Genomic DNA, 14,586 nt, shown 5'->3' with positions numbered 1-14,586 from the left:
CGAAACCGAAATCAATATTTACAACGATGTAGTCTTTTAAGGTTTCGTGTCAAGCCAATTATCATTCCAAAATGAAGTAGATAAACCATTACCAATTTGCCAAATACTATGATCACGAACCAAATGTAAAACATTTTTCAAACTTGACCAAATAGATGAAGAAATCGCATGATTGATGGGGCTAGAATTACAAAAAAATCTGCTTTTAAGAGTGATAGCCCATTGTTTGTCGGATTTAATCAAGTCCCAACAAAGTTTAAGACAACCGGCTTTGTTCATGTCTTTTAGTTTTCTCAACCCAAGACCACCAGCTGAAGTAGGAGTACAAACTTTGTCCCAAGATAGAGTGACCAATTTCTTCTTATCTACACTACCAGACCAAATAAAATTTCTAATACAACGATCCATCTGCTTAATCAAACCTTTAGGCCAGGAATAGACTTTGAAGCTATAAGTCAACATGCTATGAATCACAGAATTAACAAGTTGAATTCTTCCCATCATAGACAAAGAATGACCCTTCCAAGAAGCAAGTTTAGATCTGACTCTATCTGCTAAAGCCTGAAGATGAATGTTTTTAGGCTTCCCTTTAAAGATAGGAACTCCAAGATAGTCAAAAGGTAAAGAACCCAAAGAAAATCCAAGAGTATTGGACAAAGTATTTAATCTGGTAGGACTAATAGAGCCTCCATAAAGTTTGCTCTTATGAGGACTAACCCTCTGGCCCGAGTTAGCACCATATTCTTCCAACAAATCATGAATGTTACTTGCATTTTTTTTAGTAGCTTTACAAAAAATCATCAAGTCATCAGCAAAAAAAGAGTGGCTGGGAAGAATAGTTCTACCTGAAGTAATGCAACTTAACTTGTTATCATCCACAAGACGAGAAAGATGTCTGCTCAACACTTCTTCTGCAATACAAAAAAGAAGAGGGGATAAGGGGTCCCCTTGTCTGACTCCTCTAGAACAGCCGAAAAAGCCAACAGTTTTACCATTAACCAAGAGGGACAATTTTGCAGAATGAAGAATAGTGGAAATCCAAGAACAAAATTTATGATTAAAGCCAAAAGCCTGTAGTACTTTGAGAAGGAAACTCCAATCTAAAGTATCAAAAGCCTTTTTAATGTCTATTTTCATAGCCATATTACCACCGAAAGATTTTTTGTCCAACATGTTAATGGCCTCGGAGGCTATACAAATGCATTCATAAATATGTCTTCCTTGTACAAACCCTCTTTGATGTTCTGAAACAATTTTAGGAGCAATCACCGCAAGTCTGTCCGCCAAAATTTTTGTAATAATTTTGAATTGAAAATTTGCCACCGCGATAGGTCTAAAATTTTCAATAGTATCCGCACCTGGAAATTTAGGAACAAGAGCCACATGACTTGAATTCAGATTGGGTAAAATCCACAACATCACTGCCAACAATATCCCAATAATTTTGAAAAAAACATCCCCCAAAACCATCAGGGCCGGGTGAAGAAGAGCCATCCATATTAAAAACAGCTTGCTTAACTTCTTCAAAAGAAGGAATTTTGGTCATCATATCATTATCTGCAACAGTTATAAGATGAGGTATAGTGCGCTCAATAATATTAGTAGGAGCACAATTATTGTTACTAGCAAATAATTCTTTGTAAAAATTTAACACATGATGTTCAATATCATTAATGTCCTCAATGTAATTATCCCCTGCCTTGAGTCTAATCATTCTATTTGATATATGCCTTATTTTAGTGAGCTTGTGAAAATAACCGGTGTTTCTATCCCCCTCAACAAACCACTTGGACCTGGACTTATCTCTCCAAAAATGTTCCTGCACTCTTAAAGCATCATTCAGACTAACTTGAGCAAGTTTTTCTTCATCACCTAAAGCATCCGTGTAACCAGAATCATTAATAATTTGTTGAATAGAATCAACCTTAGCAACAGCATTTGACACTTTGGTGTTCACATCACCAAAAACATCTTTATTCCAAGATTTAAGAATAGGTTTCAAAGATTTCAATTTTGCTTGCAAAATAAACATTGGACAACCAACAACATCTTTTTCCCAATGCTCAGATATAACACGCTTACAATCATCATGAGACATCCACATACTTTGAAACTTAAATGAAGATGGAAAAGTTTGAACATCAGAATCAAAATTAAAAAGAAGAGGGTGATGATCAGATTGAACCTTAGGAAGAGTACAACAAGAGACAAAATTCCAAGTGTCAATCCACATAGAGTTGCAAATGACTCTATCCAAACGAAGAGCAGCATAAGCAGGACCTCTCCTAGCATTGGCCCAAGTGAACTGGTTACCTAGAGTATCCAGATGAATAAGATGATTAGAATTGGTCCAATTAGAGAACTCATCACAAGAAGTTTTATTAGGTAGACATCTGCCATATTTTTCATGAGCACCTAAAACAGCATTAAAATCACCAATCATGCACCAAGGGCCCACAAAACGAGATTGAAGGGAATTAAGCTCCGACCATAGTTTCCTCCTATTCACATGGGAGGTACTAGCATAGATTGCAGCAATATAACATGTTTGTTGATCAAAAGTAAGAGAGAAAGCCACGTGTTGTTCTGACAACTGAAGCACCACAGGGTCAATATTGAGATCACAAAACCCCCAAAGATTAGGAATACCGTGTCTTCTGAAGTTGAGAGCAAATCTTTTAAGATTGAGAGGTCTCAAAAAATCACCAGGAAATTGAGCATAAGATATCATGGGTTCAGATATAAAAATAATATTCGGTTTATGCTTTAAGCATAAATTTTTTAAAACTAACCTTGTGTCAAGGTTTCCAATGCCTCTGGCATTCCAATAGAGAATCTTCATAAAGAATTAAGTTGGCTACCCGTCCTAGACCGGGTGTGTAAATCAGGTTTAGGAGTATATTTTTTATTTTTACCCCTACCTTTCTTTGAGGTTACAACAGTGAATTCCCCTCCTTCATCATGTGAATCGTCAGCTTCATCTGCCCATGATGATGGATTCTTATCTAAGTGGCGGTCTCTCTCATGAACAACTGGAATGTGAGGATTCAGAATTTCATGATGTTGTGCATGATCCACAGTGACATCCACATTTTTGTCATTTTCTGCATGCTTCACAATCATGTCAGCATGATTTTCATTATCTGCACGCATCTCCTTATTCATTGTAGGTTCTTCAAAAGTGTCTTTCACCACTTCCGCATGCTCTTGATCAGATTCTGGATGTAAAGATTCATAATCAGAGACTTCTTCATTTATTTTCTTATTGTCCTGGACAGGTTCATTGTTCTTATTTTTCTGCTTCGGGACAAATTTTGGATTAGGTTTGTTAGGAACAACCTTCTCCACACTTTTTTTTTTTGTCCTTCGTCTTGCTGTTAACGTTTCTACACTTGTCAATAGAATGGCCAATGCAGCAACAGTGTTCACAAAAATATGGCAAGTTTTCATAATCTATGTCAACAAAGAAGGCATAGCCTTCCCTTTCTACAAGAATCTGATAATGCAGCTCCTCAGCAAGATTAACATCAACCAAAATGCGCGCAAAGTGACCCATGGTGCGCTGTTTAGTTGCTTCGTCCAAAGAAAGAGGTGTACCTATTCCAGATGCAATGGAAAAAAGAGTCGTAGGCATCCAATATTCTTGTGGCAGACCATAAATACGAATCCAAATTTGAGCATTAGTAACCTTCAAGTTTTCAGGTTTAAAGTCACTAGACCAAGCAGACAGACGTAACAAACCCGGCTTAAGATTCCATGTTCCGATGCTCCAAACCCGATTGAGGTCTTCACAATTTTGAAAATAAAACTCATAAAAGCCCTTTCCCAACGGAGTGATTTGCCATTTATTTACCGGAGCCCAAGCTTTGGTGAGCTTCTCGCGAATTTCATGTAAACGCAAAGGCTTATCTCCCTTAGCCATGATCAAACGGCCATGGAGATTGTTCTTGCATCTATCCAAACCCGCTTTGTAAGAATCCTCTGGTATTTTAATAGATAACCTCTTTCCTTTTAAACACGGTTTAGGAAAGTTGCCTACCGGAACGTCACAAACATTCTGTAGAGCTTGAGCAAACGATTTCCGTTGAGGCGAAAGAACAGGAGCAGGCAAAGCAGTGTCATGGGAATAACCAGAGGACACATTGGCAGCAAGAATTGACCAAGGAAGATCCCTGGAACGATGATAGATGCTGGCAGCCATTAAATACGATCAGGAGTCGCACTCTGTTACAAGCGTGAAGAGAAATTGACCAATCTTTGCAAAGCTCAATCCAGGAAAACCCAGAGAGCCTTGACACGATTGATTCTCTAACACAATTTAGAACAAAGAAAACCCCAATTGATTCACAGTAGCAGAAGAAAAGCAGCGAAGAGAACCAGAGAGAAAACCGATAGTAACAGAACACCAGAGGCGGCGGCGTGACGGCAGGGACCCCTCTTCTTCTGTTAGAATATCGCAAACCAAAAGCTCCTTCGCAGTATAACACGCAGCCGTTCGTCAGAAACCAGAGACACAGAACACCAATTGGAATCGGCGGCGTTCGTGGAGGCTGGCCGGAATAAGAGCAGTGATGGATTAGGGGAGACGCGGCGGCATCGCTTCTCTAGAGGGAGAAGAAAAAATCGCCGTCAATCGCAAACCCTTCTCGTTCTAAATCGTTCATTTCACTCTCTACTTATTTCTTAACATTTGGGGAAAAAAAACCCTAAACTTTGTGCCTTCCATTTTTGTTGGTTTGCTGATTTTTTAAGTTCTTCTATTTAATGAATTTAAGTTCTCCTAATTAATGAATTTAAGTTCTCCTTCTTTAGTTGTTTCTAAACCTTCTCCTTTGGGTGTTTTTAATTGTTTATGATCAACTAATTTGTTTTGTTTTGTTTTTCTTATGTTTTATTTTCTATTTTTCTAATCTTTCATTTCCTTGAGAAGTTAGATTTTTTTATTGAGAATGGAGCTAATCATTTGTAACCCTATTGATTGTTTGAGTTGCTATGGTTTTTGTCCATAGCTTGTTGAAGTTGTTGTGGTTTTTTATTGTGATACAATAGTCATATAACTTATTTCTAGATGCAGTACTAGTGTATCTTTGTTGTGTCTACTTACTTCAGCTTGCAAAAATTTAGTGCTACTAATTTGATTCATTTGTTGTGATTCAATAATTAAATAATCATATAATAATGTCGAAATCACACATATCTTGATAGTACTACATTTGATAATTTTTTAGTGCTATTAAGCTGATTGATTTTAGTAGTAATGCATTTGATAGTTGATTCATTTCAATTGAGTACACTAAATATATGCAGTAACCACTTTTAACTATATTTGATTGACAATATGTAGCAAGGTGCAGAATTCTCAGGCAAGGGAAGATTTTTGGTTTGACCTGGAATGGTAAGAATTCATAGGCTAACAAATTGCCTCCTGCCCCGCCATCTCTACTACTGAGATTTAGGGAGAGTCTCGTAGTGGCTTCATAAAATGTTAATAGGATTGAAAATGAAGATAAAACCCAAAACCATAGTTCATGGCTTTACATTTGGATAAAGTTAAGACTATTTTTTTTTACCAATTGTTGTATCAATTAAGGAATGAATCTGATGGAAGACTAATCTTATCTCTAGTCTTTTCTATCATCTAACTGTCTATATACATTCATATACTTTAATTTCTTTATTGGAAGACTATGCATTTAATTATAAATTCCCTCGATGCTTGTATTTGATTACTTTAATTTCTTTATTTGGAAGACTATGCATTTAATTATAAATTCCCTCTATTTGTAAGCTTAATCATATGAGTTCAATGATATATGCCATTGATAAATCTGTTATATATTATCTTAAACTTTCTGTTGCTATTTAGACTTTCTACTCCAAAGTATATTTGTTCCTAATATGAAGAACTAATCTGCATTTTCACTACCTTTTATGCCAAAACAGATGAAGAAATTGGCCTTAAAGTTCGTTTAAGAGTGCAAAAGAGCAAGGAATTGGATTCCATCATGGAAAGCCTATTGCTGCATTCACCATTTACAAATGTCTTCTCCACTGGAAATCATTTGAAGCTGAAAGGACAAGTGTATTTGATCGCCTTATCCAGATGATTGGTTCTGCAATTGAGGTAATTTTTTATTTATTTAGAGATATACAAGTATAGTACTTTGAACCTTCCCCTAATAACTTGAGCTTTTAGGAAAATTAATCCTTGATATATGATTCTAATTTTCAGTGAAAGTCTATGATATGGTTTTTTCTTGTATTGTAAAATTACGTAATGGATCCTTTATCCAAACTAACTTTTTCCTTCGTTGCTTACTTTCCAGAATCAAGACGACAATGATCTCATGGCTTACTGGCTGTCAAATACATCTGCACTATTGTTTCTGCTCCAACAAAGTTTAAAATCCGGTTGTTCAAATGACGCAACCTTGTGGCTAACTAAATACAAATTAACCATTTTCACAATATTTGATGAAGTTTAAGCTTGTATTTGGAAAGGGTAAAATGGAGTACGAAAATTACTTATAAAAATATAGTTATGACAGAATGAAACATAGAAATAACGTGAAGAATAAGGTGGAAAAGGTCAGAAATGGGGCGCCACACTCTTTCTATTGATTAGAAATGATGATAAGCCAAAATGATGATAAGCCAATTTGATAGAAGATAATGAAGCAACCATGGCTAGATTTCTTCATGGCCTAAATCGTGACATAAGTGACATAGTGGAGTTGCAACATTATGTGTAGATAGAGGACTTAGTGCACCAAGCTATCAAAGTGGAACAACAACTCAAACGAAAGAGTCAAGCAAGTAGAAGTTCCACCAATTTCAATTCTCAAAATTGGAAAGACAAGATAAAGAAGGATGGTGCTTCATCGTCTTCATCTAAAGAACCCATGGTTGAAAACAAAGGTAAAACTATTACATCTTCTCAAAGTGTTTCAACTAACAAGAATCTTGCATGTTTCAAGTGTCAAGGCAAAGGGCATATTGCATCTGAATGTCCAACAAAGAGAACTATGCTTATGAAGGAAAATGAAGAAGTTCTAGGAGAGGAGGAAGGTGAGGATGATGAAGAGTACGATGAAGAAGAAGAAATACCTAGTGGAGAGCTACTCATGGTGAGGAGGATGTTGGGGAACTTAGTCAAAGAAGGAGACACAACTCAAAGAGAAAACTTTTTCCATACAAGATGCCTAGTTGAAGGAAAGGTATGCTCTTTAATTATTGATGGTGGTAGTTGTACTAATGTTGCTAGTACCCGGTTAGTGTCAAAACTTAATTTAGAAACAAAACCTCACCCTAAGCCATATAAACTTCAATGGCTTAATGAAAGTGTTGAAATGGTTGTTAACAGGCAAGTTGAGGTTTGTTTTGAAATTGGGAAGTATGAAGATGTTGTGTTGTGTGATGTAGTTCCTATGGAGGCTAGTCATTTGTTGTTAGGAAGGCCTTGGCAATTTGATAGGAAGGTTAATCATGAAGGGTATTCCAACAAATATTCTTTTGTGCATCGTGGCCAAAAGGTTGTTCTTGTACAATTGAGTCCTAGTGAGGTGAGAGAAGATCAAAAGAAAATGAGAGAAAAAAATGAAAAAGAAAAGAAAGAAAAAGAAACAGAAAAAGAAAAAGAAAAGAATGAAAAAGAAAAGAAACAGAGTGTCAAAAAAAAAGAGTTTGATTGCAAAAAAAGGAGAGGTTAAAGATGCAATTGTTTCACAACAGCCCCTATATTTGCTATTTTGCAAAGAGGTGGCATTGCTAGCTAACACTCCTAACACCCAAAATTTGTCAAGTTGTGTTGAAACTCTTTGCAGGAATTTAACGACATGTTTCCAAAGAAGATACCAAGTGGCTTACCACCTATAAGAGGAATTGAGCATCATATTGAACGCAATCCGGGAGCATCCTTGCCTAATAGGCCGGCTTACCGAAGCAATCCACAACAAACCCAAGAAACACAAAGGCAAGTGACTGAGTTGGTAAGTAAGGGATGGGTAAGAGAAAGTCTAAGTCCATGTGCTGTCCCGGTAATTTTAGTACCAAAAAAAGATGGTAGTTGGAGAATGTGTACTGATTGTAGGGCTGTTAATAACATTACCATTAAGTATAGGCATCCTATTCCTAGGCTAGATGACTTACTTGATGAATTGTTTGGTGCATGCATATTCTCTAAAATTGATTTGAAAAGTGGGTACCATCAAATTCGGATAAGGGAGGGGGACGAGTGGAAAACGGCTTTCAAAACAAAATATGGTTTGTATGAGTGGTTGGTTATGCCATTTGGACTAACTAATGCACCTAGCACTTTCATGAGACTAATGAACCATGTTTTGAGAGAATTTTTGGGTAAATTTGTTGTTGTGTATTTTGATGATATCCTAATATATAGCAAAAAATTAGAGGACTATTGCACTCACTTAAGGGCTGTTTTGCAGGTACTAAGACAAAAAATCTATATGCAAATTTAGAAAAATGTGTCTTTTGCACCGATCATGTGATTTTTTTAGGTTTCATTGTAAGCTCTAAGGGAGTCCATGTTGATGAAAGCAAGGTGAAAGCAATTCAAGAATGGCCAACACCCAAAAATGTAAGTGAGGTAAGAAGTTTTCATGTCTTAGCTAGTTTCTATAGGAGGTTTGTAAAGGATTTTAGTACCTTGGCTGCACCTCTTAATGAAATTGTGAAAAAAGAAGTTGGTTTTAAATGGGGTGAGAAACAAGAGCAAGCCTTTGCTGCCCTTAAAGAAAAACTCATCCAAGCACCTATTCTTGCATTATCTAATTTTTCTAAATCTTTTAAAATTGAGTGTGATGCTTCCAATGTTGGAATTGGTGCTGTTTTGATGCAAGAAGGGCATCCAATTGCTTATTTCAGTGAGAAATTAAAAGGGGCTGCCCTGAATTACTCAACTTATGATAAGGAATTGTATGCCTTAGTGAGGGCATTGCAAACTTGGCAACATTACCTATTGCCCAAAGAATTTGTCATTCATAGTGACCATGAATCTTTGAAACATTTAAAAGGGAAAGGTAAGTTGAACAAGAGACATGCCAAATGGGTTGAATTTCTCGAACAATTTCCATATGTGATTAAGCACAAAAAAGGTAAGGCTAATGTGGTTGCGGATGCATTTTCAAGAAGGTATGTGTTACTTTCCACTCTTGAAACCAAAATTTTTGGTCTTGAGCATATCAAAGAATTGTATGAACGTGATCTTGATTTTTCTTCAAAATATTTAGCTTGTGAGCATGCTGCCCTCAATGGATATTTTAGGCACAATGGCTATTTGTTTAAAGAAAAAAGACTTTGTGTGCCCAAAAGTTCCATAAGAGAATTACTTTTGAAGGAGGCGCATGAGGGAGTTTTAATGGGGCATTTTGGAGTTTCTAAAACTCTAGAATTATTACAAGAACATTTTTTTTGGCCCCATATGAAAACTGATGTGCAAAAATTTTATGACCGGTGCATTGTTTGTAAAAGGGCTAAATCAAAAGTTATGCCCCATGGTCTTTACACTCCCTTACCTATTCCTGAATTTCCTTGGATTGATATTTCAATGGACTTTGTTTTGGGGCTTCCTAGAACAAAGAATAGGAAAGATTCTATTTTTGTGGTTGTTGACAAGTTTTCAAAGATGGCACACTTCATACCATGTAAGAAAGTGGACGATGCATGCCATGTTGCTTATCTTTTCTTTAAAGAAGTGGTACGCATTCATGGGCTACCAAGGAGCATTGTTTCGGATAGGGACTCAAAATTCCTATGTCATTTTTGGCAAACATTGTGGGGTAAGATTGCCACAAAATTACTGTTTTCAACCACTTGTCATCCCCAAACGGATGGACAAACCGAGGTAGTGAATAGGACCCTTTCTACTCTTCTTAGGTCTGTTCTTAAAAAGAATTTAAAATTGTGGGAAGAATGTTTACCACATGTGGAGTTTGCTTATAATCGGGCTGTCCATAGTACTACCAATCACTCACCCTTTGAGATTGTTTATGGTTTTAATCCTTTAACACAACTTGATTTATTACCATTACCTAACAATTCTCTTTTGAAGCATAACGATGGGAGGTCTAAAGCTGAATTTGTGAAAAAGTTACATGAGCAAGTAAAATTGTAGATTAAAAAAAGGAATGAAAGTTATGCTAAAAGTGCAAATAAAGGGAGAAAGAAACTGGTTTTTGAACCCGGTGATTGGGTTTGGGTATACCTGAGGAAGGAAAGATTTTCGTTACAAAGGAAGTCTAAACTTCAACCAAGAGGGGATGGACCTTTTCAAGTGCTTGCTAGGATAAATAATATTGCCTACAAAATAGAACTTCCGGGTGAGTATGGTGTTAGTGCTACCTTTAATGTTGCTGACTTGACACCTTTTGATGTAGGTGATGATTTAAATTCGAGGTCGAATTCTCTTCAAGAGGGAGGGAATGATGAGGAAATTACCCAACAAGACCTTAATGAAGCAATCCAAGGTTTGGGAGGTCCAATGACAAGGGAGCGAGCTAAGAAGGCTACGGAAGGTTTAACTAACTTAATAACCAACTTGATGGGAGCAGAAGAACAAAAGGACGAAATAGAGCCAAGAATTATCAATTTGATCACGTCAAGTGAAGATGGCACTGGGACAGGGCATGCTGCCCAAATTTGAAATTTTCTTAATTTTTTATTTCATGTTGTAATAAAAGTGTGAGTTCCAAATTATCTAAATTAGACCAAAACACTTAGAATATTTTTAGTTTATTTTGCTTGCCAATTATAAGCTTTTAAAGTTTTAATTAGGCATTTGGTGTGTTTATTTTCTTGCAAATAAAGAGCTGAGCAAGGGAGAGGAAAACAACTGAGCATGGGTGAAATTACACAAGAAAACAGCTAGTTCACTCTTAATGTGTGATCATACCTTCCTTAATTGACCACCAAGTGAATATTGGCTGGTAAATGCTAATTATTAGCAATAATGAGCGAGAATTGGCTCAGTTTTTTAGCTTTTGTAATTCTCCTATTTAAGGGGACGAAAATCAATGAATAAAGCAGACTATTTTGCAGAATTTTACACTTTGTGTGAATTGAGAGTATTGTCTCTTTTTGGTTCTAGATTGGACCAAGCTTTTGATCTTATCAAGAAACCAAGTTTCTTGTGGTGATCCTCATTTTGGCTTATCATCCTTTCTAATCAATAGAAAGAGTGTGGCGCCCCATTTCTGACCTTTTCCACCCCATTCTTCACGTTATTTCTATGTTTCATTCTATCATAACTAAATTTTTATAAGTAATTTTCGTACTCCATTTTACCCTTTCCAAATACAAGCTTAAACTTCATCAAATATTGTGAAAATGGTTAATTTGTATTTAGTTAGCCATCATTTGGTATTCAGAGCAAGGTTCGTATAAGACCATCTCTTAGCGCAAATTTCAATTTCATCTCTTGATAGTGCTGTTTGAATTAGAAAAAAAAAAGAAGAGAAGTTTCTGATTATATGAAGCTTGTGATTTTTCAAAGTTATTTTGCTCCACACTCGTGTTTGTTTTATTTTTGTGAGTTATTTGTCCATACCTCGTATTTCTCTTTTGTTTCTCTCGATATATTGTGTTTGTGTTCTTGTTTCCTTTCATCTTAAGCCTTTTTGTGTGTTTACTACTTGAAAATTGTTTTTCTTGTGTGATTGAGTTTGGTTTCTTTAAAGAACTGAAAAGAGCAATTGAGTGGTAAAAGGCAGAGTGTTTTTATTATATAAAAAAAAGCCTAATTTGAGTGAAACACAGGTGATTGAGTGTAAACACGTGAGTAGAGTGGTGAGGTCCATTTTAAACACTTGTTACTAATTTCACAAATATTTCATAATCATGTCAGGTGAAGAAAATAGGTTGTTGTTAGAGGCTCTTACAGCAAGAATGCAACAAATGATGAGAGCAGAGTTAGAATGGTTTACATGAGAGGATTCACCGAATAGAAAATCGAGTTTCTAGTGGTGATGAGGAGGAAATGAGAAGGAAAAGGCATGCGGAGAGGCCTAGGGAGGACAGATTGAGTGGCATAAAAATTAAAGTCCCTCCCTTTCAAGGAAAAAATTATTCGGAGGCTTACATAGAGTGGGAAACGAAAATTGAACAAATTTTTGCTTGTCACACCTATACTAATGTTCAAAAAGTGCAGGTTGCAGCCATTGAATTCACAAATTATGCCTTGGTATGGTGGGATCAACTTGTCAAAGAAAGAAGAAGATATGATGAACCTGCCATTGAAACTTGGGAAGAGATGAAAAGGATCATGAGGAGGAGATTTGTGCCATCCTATTATCATAGGGATCTGCACAACAAATTACAAAGACTCACTCAAGGCACCAAAAGTGTTGATGAATACTACAAGGAGATGGATGTTGCAAAGATAAGAGCCAATTTGATAGAAGATAATGAAGCAACCATGGCTAGATTTCTTCATGGCCTAAATCATGACATAAGTGACATAGTGGAGTTGCAACATTATGTGGAGATAGAGGACTTAGTGCACCAAGCTGTCAAAGTGGAACAACAACTCAAACGAAAGAGTCAAGCAAGGAGAAGTTCCACCAATTTCAATTCTCAAAATTGGAAAGACAAGATAAAGAAGGATGGTGCTTCATCGTCTTCATCTAAAGAACCCATGGTTGAAAACAAAGGTAAAACTATTACATCTTCTCAAAGTGTTTCAACTAACAAGAATCTTGCGTGTTTCAAGTGTCAAGGCAAAGGGCATATTGCATCTGAATGTCCAACAAAGAGAACTATGCTTATGGAGGAAAATGAAGAAGTTCTAGGAGAGGAGGAAGGTGAGGATGATGAAGAGTATGATGAAGAAGAAGAAATACCTAGTGGAGAGCTACTCATGGTGAGGAGGATGTTGGGGAACTTAGTCAAAGAAGGAGACACAACTCAAAGAGAAAACCTTTTCCATACAAGATGCCTAGTTGAAGGAAAGGTATGCTCTTTAATTATTGATGGTGGTAGTTGTACTAATGTTGCTAGTACCCGGTTAGTGTCAAAACTTAATTTAGAAACAAAACCTCACCCAAAGCCATATAAACTTCAATGGCTTAATGAAAGTGTTGAAATGGTTGTTAACTGGCAAGTTGAGGTTTGTTTTGAAATTGGGAAGTATGAAGATGTTGTGTTGTGTGATGTAGTTCCTATGGAGGCTAGTCATTTGTTGTTAGGAAGGCATTGGCAATTTGATAGGAAGGTTAATCATGAAGGGTATTCCAACAAATATTCTTTTGTGCATCATGGCCAAAAGGTTGTTCTTGTACCATTGAGTCCTAGTGAGGTGAGAGAAGATCAAAAGAAAATGAGAGAAAAAATGAAAAAGAAACAGAAAAAGAAAAAGAAAAGAATGAAAAAGAAAAAGAAAAAGAAAAGAAACAGAGTGTCAAAAAAAAAGAGTTTGATTGCAAAAAAAGGAGAGGTTAAAGATGCAATTGTTTCACAACAGCCCCTATATTTGCTATTTTGCAAAGAGGTGGCATTGCTAGCTAACACTCCTAACACCCAAAATTTGTCAAGTTGTGTTGAAACTCTTTGCAGGAATTTAACGACATGTTTCCAAAGAAGATACCAAGTGGCTTACCACCTATAAGAGGAATTGAGCATCATATTGAACGCAATCCGGGAGCATCCTTGCCTAATAGGCCGGCTTACCGAAGCAATCCACAACAAACCCAAGAAATACAAAGGCAAGTGACTGAGTTGGTAAGTAAGGGATGGGTAAGAGAAAGTCTAAGTCCATGTGCTGTCCCGGTAATTTTAGTACCAAAAAAAGATGGTAGTTGGAGAATGTGTACTGATTGTAGGGCTGTTAATAACATTACCATTAAGTATAGGCATCCTATTCCTAGGCTAGATGACTTACTTGATGAATTGTTTGGTGCATGCATATTCTCTAAAATTGATTTGAAAAGTGGGTACCATCAAATTCGGATAAGGGAGGGGGACGAGTGGAAAACGGCTTTCAAAACAAAATATGGTTTGTATGAGTGGTTGGTTATGCCATTTGGACTAACTAATGCACCTAGCACTTTCATGAGACTAATGAACCATGTTTTGAGAGAATTTTTGGGTAAATTTGTTGTTGTGTATTTTGATGATATCCTAATATATAGCAAAAATTTAGAGGACCATTGCATTCACTTAAGGGTTGTTTTGCAGGTACTAAGACAAGAAAATCTATATGCAAATTTAGAAAAATGTGTCTTTTGCACCGATCATGTGATTTTTTTAGGTTTCATTGTAAGCTCTAAGGGAGTCCATGTTGATGAAAGCAAGGTGAAAGCAATTCAAGAATGGCCAACACCCAAAAATGTAAGTGAGGTAAGAAGTTTTCATGACTTAGCTAGTTTCTATAGGAGGTTTGTAAAGGATTTTAGTACCTTGGTTGCACCTCTTAATGAAATTGTGAAAAAAGAAGTTGGTTTTAAATGCGGTGAGAAACAAGAGCAAGCCTTTGCTGCCCTTAAAGAAAAACTCATCCAAGCACCTATTCTTGCATTACCTAATTTTTCTAAATCTTTTGAAATTGAGGGTGATGCTTCCAATGTTGGAATTGGT

Source organism: Trifolium pratense, linkage group LG4 (assembly GCF_020283565.1).
Source record: "Trifolium pratense cultivar HEN17-A07 linkage group LG4, ARS_RC_1.1, whole genome shotgun sequence".
NCBI classification, from domain to species: domain Eukaryota; kingdom Viridiplantae; phylum Streptophyta; class Magnoliopsida; order Fabales; family Fabaceae; genus Trifolium; species Trifolium pratense.
This window is presented reverse-complemented; position numbering follows the sequence as displayed.